The following is an 8,727-nucleotide window of genomic DNA, read 5'->3' on the forward strand; positions in this document are numbered from 1 at the left end:
CACAGACATCTATTGATTCTCTGAGATTTAGAATTAAAACATTTACAAAGCCATATCAAACTTACTATTTTCGTTTTCTATGGTAAATAGTATATAATTTGCTACATAAATATGATTTAAATCATTTCTGACACTGGCAGAGTAACATAGGTTGCTGGATTTTCCTCCTTAACCTAAGCCTGGGAAATCAAAATTACAAAGATCTGAAAAATAATTGAGAACCTTCTTATGACTTTCTTATGGCTAATTAAAACAAATGGCACTGGGGTAGTGGTAGGGTAAGTTTGAAGGACTCTGAGGCAGGTAAGGCTTGAGATCCAGGGAGTAAGTACAGATAGTAAAAATATTTGCCTGCCCAAGCCTAGTTTAAGGGAGAAATAAAGGAAGAGCTCTAGGGACTTGGGCCCTTCTGGGGGTAAAGGGTGCATAGGAGATTTGGTAATGCCTAATAGAACTTAAGCCTTCCTTCTTCTTCTTCTTCTTCTTCTTCTTCTTCTTCTTCTTCTTCTTCTTCTTCTTCTTCTTCTTCTTCAAGATTGTATTTATTTATTTATTTATTTATTTATTTATTTATTTACTTAAGAGAGACAGAGAGAGAGCAGAAGCAAAGGAAGCAGCTGACAGAGGGAGAGGGAGAAGCAGACACCCTGCTAAGCAGGGATCCCGATGCAGGACTCAATCCCAGGACCCTGTGATCAGACCTGAAATGAAGGTAGACAGTTAACCAACATGAGTCACTCAGAAGACTTCTAAGCATTTCTTCTATTTCTGCCTTCAAATCTTAAAGATCAGAATATTAAAGTGAGAACTTTTCTAAAGGAAAAGGGTCTTAGACAGTGCTACCGGTAGAGACTCTCAAGTAAAGGATAACACTTTCTAATGTCTGGGAACAAAAAAAAAAAAAAAAAGAAGAGTATGAAGCCCTGAGCAACATCAGAAGCCTGTGCTCTGGGGATGCCTCGGTGGCTCAGAGGTTGAGCCCATGCCCTTCAGCTCAGGGCGTGATCTTGGAGACCCAGGATCGAGTCCCTCATCAGGCTCCCTGCATGGAGCCTGCTTCTCCCTCTGCCTGTATCTCCACCTCTCCCTCTGTTTGTCTTAGGAATAAATAAATCAAAAATCTTAAAAAAAAAAAAAAAAAAGAATCTTGTAGTCTGAATTGCATGCCTTACCACCTCAATACAACACATTCAGTAGAGAGGGAAGAGCCACAAGCTATAGTCCAGATTTTAGCTTCTGCCCTTGGGCACATAGTACCAGTTACCAACTCCATGGCAATATATCTTCTTGGAGAAATATTACTAGACATATATACTGGCTACCTACAATAAATAAATAAATAAATAAATAAATAAATAAATAAATAACCAAACAGAATAGAAGTAAAAAGTAGTCAATTCAAAATGTTCAGATATAGGGGCACCTGAGTGGCTCAGTGGCTCAGTGATTAAGCATCTGTCTTTGGCTCAGATTGCGATTGGGACTGAGTCCCTATCAGGCTCCCCACAGGGAGCCTCCCTCTGCATGTCTCTGTCTCTCTCTGTGTGTCTCTTATGAATAAATAAATAAAATCTAAAAAAATAATAAAATAAAATAAAATTTTCAGATACTGTAATGTGAAGCAGAAAATACTAAATTTAAAAATTATAAATTATATTACAAAATAATAGATAAAATAACAACAGAATAATTAAACCAAGGTCATCTGACCATACTTGCATTAATTTAAAATTACTTAATAAAAAATACAATTTAAATTAATTATTAGATAATTTAGAAATTGATCAAGTGAGCTCATAGCCAAAAATGAGATTATGTTTGTGTATGGAGGGTAAAGAATCACTGACAAAAACATAAAGGGGATTTTCAGATGATAAAAGAGCTTGGCATCTTGATTATGGTTGTGCATAAATGAGTGCATAGATTTACTTCAACTTATTTAATTTTACACTTAAGATTTGTACCTTTAAGATGTATACATTTTACCTCATAAAATAAAAATATTTTAAAAATTCAATTTCATAATCAGGAATGATAGAGGTCTTTAGAGATCCAGGAGTGAAAATAAAGACATTATCCAAATTGCTTCTAAGTAAAAATAAATTCATTAGTGAGTTAAATAATGAAGTAAAATAAACAAGGAAAGTTATTTCATGTGAAATGTCAGATTGAAGAAGAAATACAGGAAGTAGGTTGTCCAGGGATCATAAATAACCAGTTTGTAAATTTACAGTAAGAATCATTTTGATGTTTAAGAAAATTAAACTAAAATTAAAATAATAATTGTATGTGTATTGACAAGAGGAGAATGAAATTAAAGCATTTTGCTTTATATTTGTTAATCAGAAAGAGAATACGGATATTAGCAGCCCATAGTCACTGATCACTAAATATCAAAATAAGAAAAATACATATTTAAAATTAGTATTAATTAATTTAGTGCCAAATCCTGAGTCAAACTGAGAGGAAATTTAATAATAATTTCCATTTATCCAAGTACGATTTTAGTTGAATTGGTATTGGTTTCACAGCATATTATTATTTTATTTTATTTTATTTTATTTTATTTTATTTTATTTTATTTTATTTTATTTATTTTATTTATTATTTTATTTTATTTTATCTTAAGAATTATTACCTCACTCAAGAGACATTAGAGTCTATCTGAGTTAAGCTGATGTTCACTAGCATTGTTTTTATTTTGTTTATTAAGCTGGGTGCCTCATCTAATTCTGGGCTTCAGGGAAGGATTGAGGTCGTCAAAGGCAGACAAAGAGTGCTGGAGGAAACAAAAACAATTATTTTTTGGTAACCAAAACCTTAACCCTTGAGGATGATCAACTATATGCCTATATCCCTCCACAAAATATTTGAGTTCTGGGAATGCTCAAGGGGCCAGGGACTTAAAGTGAGTTCCTGTCTTTTTGAAGGCAGAGTAAAATTCCCTGCATTTTCACTATGCTCAAGGAACAAAGCATATAGCTAATCTTTGCCTCCAGATGATTTCTAGAGATTTGTTCTACACTGAGTAGGAGACTGGAAACAGAAACTGGGGAAATGTTTAAGAATTAAGATGAATATTTATTGTCACATCTTTCAGGAGTGAGGCCATAAAAACCAGATAAAGTCTCAATCAAAAGTCCTAAGAGTGCATGCTCAAGGAAAAGAAAGGAAGCAGACATATGCCAAATATCCTCAAGTTTCCATCCATTACTGTCTGTGTTTGGATCGAAAGGATATACTTGCACTATTGGCATAACAGAGAAGTGAGAGAATCTTCCCTGGTGAAAGAACACAAGATGTAGATTCTCTACAATGACTTTAAATATACGGTTTAGTATACCATAAAAATTGACATTAGAATAGACCAAAATATGACAGATGTTTTAGAGAAAATTAACAATAACAGAAAATGTGAAAATGGTCAAGAATTTTGACTTAGCAGAAAAAAATGGGTAAACTGTGCCTAATACAGTGAAAAAGATATATGAAATTGTGACTAAAATAGATAAAAGAATCATGAAAAAAATTTGACATTTTAAAAATAATCATAACCATATTCTAGATTGGGAAAATTCAATGTCTGAAATTAAGCTAAAGGTACAGAATTAACATCGTCAACACACAAAAAAATAATTAGCACACTATAAATAAATAAATAAATAAATAAATAAATAAATAAATACTGAAGAAACAAGAGAAAAAATACAATAGAAAGAAAAAGAGTAGAAATGCCAGCGGAAATTCAAAGACACGATTAAGTAAAACATGTGAAAAACATGAGTGAACCTAAAAAAAAAAAAAAAAAAAAAAAAAAAAAAAAAAAAAAACATGAGTGAACCTACTACAGGATAAATCCAAAGAAAATCACACTTTGGTATATCTTAACAAAATGACTGAAAATCAAAGATTTTGTTAAAAAATTATAAAAACAGCTAAAACTTAAAAATACATTTTTCTCAAATAAGCAACAATAACACGATCACTGTCGTCTTAAGAGAAATGATGGGAAGGAAGAGACACTGGAAAAATATTCTTAAACATTGAGGATGAGAATATGGCACATTTAAAGTTGCTGAAGAAATTTAAAGATAAAAGATATTATAAATGTTATGCTGATAAATGTAATAAACCCTTCATGAGACTGTTCAAAAAATTAAAAAGAAGGCATTCTAAACTACTCCTATGTGGTTTTAACAAGATATTTGGTTCTTGCTCCACTATTATTGTTATTTTCGACATAACTATCAGTTCAAAATGGAGTACCTTAAAAATTGTAATCAGAGTACAAAAACTGAAACATATACAAATTGGTAACCTAAGTACTTATGATCATTAACATGCATTACTACAAGAAAGGGAAAAAATTGTGAAAGACTAGTGGTCCATAAATGTGTGAAAAAGTTGTCCAAATCTGTTAGTGATCAAGGCACTAACATTTTTTTTTAAGATTTTATTTATTCACAAGAGACACACACACAGAGAAGCAGAGACATAGGCAGAGGCAGAGGGAGAAGCAGGCTCCATGCAAGAAGCCCGATATGGGACTCAATCTCAGGTCTCCAGGATCACATCCTGGGCTTGAAGGCAGACGCTTAACCGCTGAGCCACCCAGGTGTCCCTCAAGGCACTGAAAATTAAAACCCATTCATTAAATTATTAGAAAATAATTAGGGGATCCCTGGGTGGCTCAGCGGTTTGGTGCCTGCCTTTGGCCCAGGGCGCGATCCTGGAGACCTGGGATCGAATCCCACGTCGGGCTCCCGGTGCATGGAGCCTGCTTCTCCCTCTGCCTGTGTCTCTGCCTCTCTCTCTCTCTCTGTGACTATCATAAAAAAAAAAAAAAAAATTAAAAATAAAAAAGTAAAAAATGGACAACTTTAGGTTCTGCTGGCTTTCCACCTCCTGTAACATTTGTCCACTGTTAGTGGTTATATAAATTAGTACCACCCGGCATATTTTAACCATCTCGTATCGCATGACTCAGCAATTCAATTCTAACACAAGATATATAACTTAGGTAAATACTGCATTGGAAGAGTTTCAAATATACTCACAGACATGCATTGTTTATAAGTGCATAAAACTAAAATCAGGTTATTTGTCATGAAATGGAAATCACAAAAATAAAAGAGACAAATGCATTGTTATATGCTTGTCCAAATGATTTGAACAAGTGCCTGGATGAATGGAATGAGAAAACTTTGCATATATCTTGGGTTAAAAGCCTTTCAAGCAGAAGGAATAGCTAAAGTAAAAGTAAAATATGTGACTTCACTTGACACATTGAGGACCTACAAAGTAGCCAGTGGAGTGGGAGGGATGAAAAACTGGAAGGACAGATCAAAGAGGTAATGAAGAAGAGAAAGTGCATATAAATCTATGTGGCTATTCTCAGATGGGAATCCACTGTATGGTTTTGAGCAATAGTGTGGCATTATCTGATTTAAGTTTTAGCAGGATCATTTTAAAACAAAATGACAGTAGACAAAGATGTAAATATGTTTCTAAGTGAAATATTTCTACAGCTAATGTTATAATCTTGTTAGGAGATGACAGGGACTTAGAACAGGATAAAAGACTGCAATAGAGATATTGAAAAGATGGTCAAATTACAAATGCAGTTGATGAACAAATATGCAATATGAAGATTTCAAATGGTTCAAGATATTTAGGCTTATTATCATTTTATTTTCTGAACAAATAAACTCTTAAAATGTGAAGGACTTAGCACTGGTACATTTCCTGCACACATATCAATCTTCTGTGTATTTTTAGAGATTTTATTTATTTATTTTAGAAAATGAGAGAGAGAGAGAGAGTGTGCCCACAGGTGGAGGAGTAAAGGGTGGGAGGAGGGGCAGAGAGGGAGGGAGAGAGAGTCTTAAGCAAACTCTGCACTGTGTGTAGAGCCCACACAGAGCTCGATCTCATAACCCAGACATCATGACCTGAGCCCAGACCAAGAGCTGGATGCTTAACCCATGGCACCACCCAGGTGCTCCATCAATCTACCGTGAATTTTTTTTTTTAATTTATTTCATTTATTTATGATAGGCACACAGTGAGAGAGAGAGAGGCAGAGACACAGCCAGAGGGAGAAGCAGGCTCCATGGACCAGGAGCCCGACGTGGGACTCGATCCCGAGTCCCCAGGATCGTGCCCTGGGCCAAAGGCAGGCGCCAAACCGCTGCGCCACCCAGGGATCCCTACCGTGAATTTTTTTGATCAGGAGAATCTCATCCCAGCAATAAAGTAGGGATCCCAGCTCCTTCCATTATATGCCTCTGCCTCTTACACATAGTCTGGAATTGTCTCCATACCAGCCACCAAAGCACAAAGGGGTACAGATGAATCTAAGTGGTATTTATTTTCAGTCAAGGACTTACTATAACATACATCAATTTTACACGCATGCTAATGGCTAGAATGAGTAACATGTTCTCATCTACCACAATAGGAATCAGGACAAATTATTGAGAAGGAATGAGTTTTTTTAATCACTCTAACAGTTACTGACTGAATAAAAGTGTGATTTTCTGCAAAGAATGCTGATGGAGCTGGCTTCTGTGGGAAGAAGGAGACTTCCACTTTTGACATTTTGTCTAAATGGAGATTATTGATAAAGACACTTGGATGTGCATATCTGCAGAGACAAGAGCAACCTGGGCAGCTCCTTAAATCAGGGAGTAGCCAGTAAATAAATTATCCTTTATTTTTTTAAGATTTATTTATTTATTTAAGAGAGACAGAGAGAAAGACAGAGACAGAAAGAGAGGGAGAGAGAGAGAGAGCGAGAGAGAGAGAGCAAGCACATGAGCAGGGGAAGGGATAGGGAGAAAATCCATAAGCAGACTTTCCACTGTGTGCAGAGCCCTGGAGGGTCTGGATCCTATGACCCTGAGATCATAACCTGAGCCAAAATCAAGAGTCACATGCTTAACCTACTAAACCACCCAGGTGCCCCCAGCATGTAAATGATACGTTAAATCACCTGCATGAGCACTAGAAGAGACAGAAACTGAGGATGACATCCTGATGAGCAGGAATATCCAAATCTGAGAAAATGAGTGTAATTCAACAAATAAGTCTGTGATAATAGAAGGTTGGTGAGGTCATGTGCAACTTTTTGATAATAGAAGGTTGGTGAGGTCATGTTCAACTTTTTTTTCCCCACTTCTTTTAATTTTGTCAGTGAAAGCAATGTCACTTGGAGAGAAAGTTTCAAGGAGCAGGCATTTGAAGAGAAGAGTGTGAATTAGGAAACGAAAAAGAAAGTGACTACAGAAATACAGTAGGGTTGATAGGCATCAGCAAGGGAATAATTGGTGTTAGAGTTTCTAGATTCAAAGTAAGACTATCAAAGAGGATTGATGCTTGCTTTACCACCCACATTGGGCTGTCCTACTGTGGACATGAATTGGGATTTTTCAGGCTTATATTATGAAAATAGTGCTTTGTGGTAAGATAGTTGTGGTTGTATGTAAGTCAGGTTTTATAATGATGAAATGAGGTTATCACAAGGTCATAGTAAAAACAATATAATCCTGACAGTGACATTAACAAACAAACCTGTTTTGAAAGCTTAGTACTAGAAGCATGTACATATAAGAAATTGTAATACAATAAAAATGATAGTACACACCAGTCGGAAAAGGATAAATTCATTCTTAGACATCTAAAATAAGCAGAATTATGAATTGACTACATACATACAAATTAAGAATTTCTGTTCAACAAACAACTCTCCCGAGTAAAGGAAAGATAACAGTATGAGAAGAGATTTACACCATCTAAATCCGAAAATGAATTTATCTCTAGACTACAAAAGTTGTCCTCAGTATACTGAAAGTAAATATTAAAGAATTAGGGATAGTTAATGAACAGGAAATGCATTAGTGGGGAAATCTGTAAAGTGAATACATCCATTGCTATTTTGGGAAACAATTGTCCAATATATTGCTTGCAAGTCTGTAGAACAATATAGACATTCCTGAGGTCACCCTCAGAAGAATGTAATGAACTAAGGCAAATATTCACATATATGAACAAAAATGCTTGCTCTGGTCCATAAGGAACATTTCTGGAGATTTACCTTTTATGTAGTTATATGCAATTGATTATTGGAAACAATGTGCATCCTCAAGGTAGGAGGAAGTATAGGTACAATGTGATTAATGCACACAAAGCATTGCCCAACATTTCAACAATTATAAGCAATTAATTTATAAGAAGTGCAACATGGTTGGAGTACATAATGGTACATACATTGTATAATGCTGGGTAAATTACATAACACCATATAAAAATGCTGGGTGAGAAAAAACAGAAAAAATGAAAAAATGTCTTCTAACATTGTAAACTAAAATTAAAAATCCTATATATTTTATAATGATACAGATATATTCTAAAATGCTTATTGAACACATTGAAGCATATACTTTGGAGGAAAGAGAAATGGTAATGTGGACAACAGTAAATAAATAACAAAAGAAAAGTAGAGCAAGCTTTCATGGACAAGGGTAGTATGACGTTAATTAGGAAAAATAATTATCAAGCTATACATGTCTGACATTTAAATTGGATATATACATATTTTTTCTACTTTTTGCTTCATTTTCCAGATGAAACTATTTTCTATCTTTGCCTGTTTTGTAGAATATTATATTTTTAAAGAACTTTACAAGGACTTACGTACATTCTAAGTAAAATGTAGATTCTTTTGAG

Source organism: Vulpes lagopus, chromosome 20 (genome assembly GCF_018345385.1).
Source record: "Vulpes lagopus strain Blue_001 chromosome 20, ASM1834538v1, whole genome shotgun sequence".
NCBI classification, from domain to species: Eukaryota; Metazoa; Chordata; class Mammalia; order Carnivora; family Canidae; genus Vulpes; species Vulpes lagopus.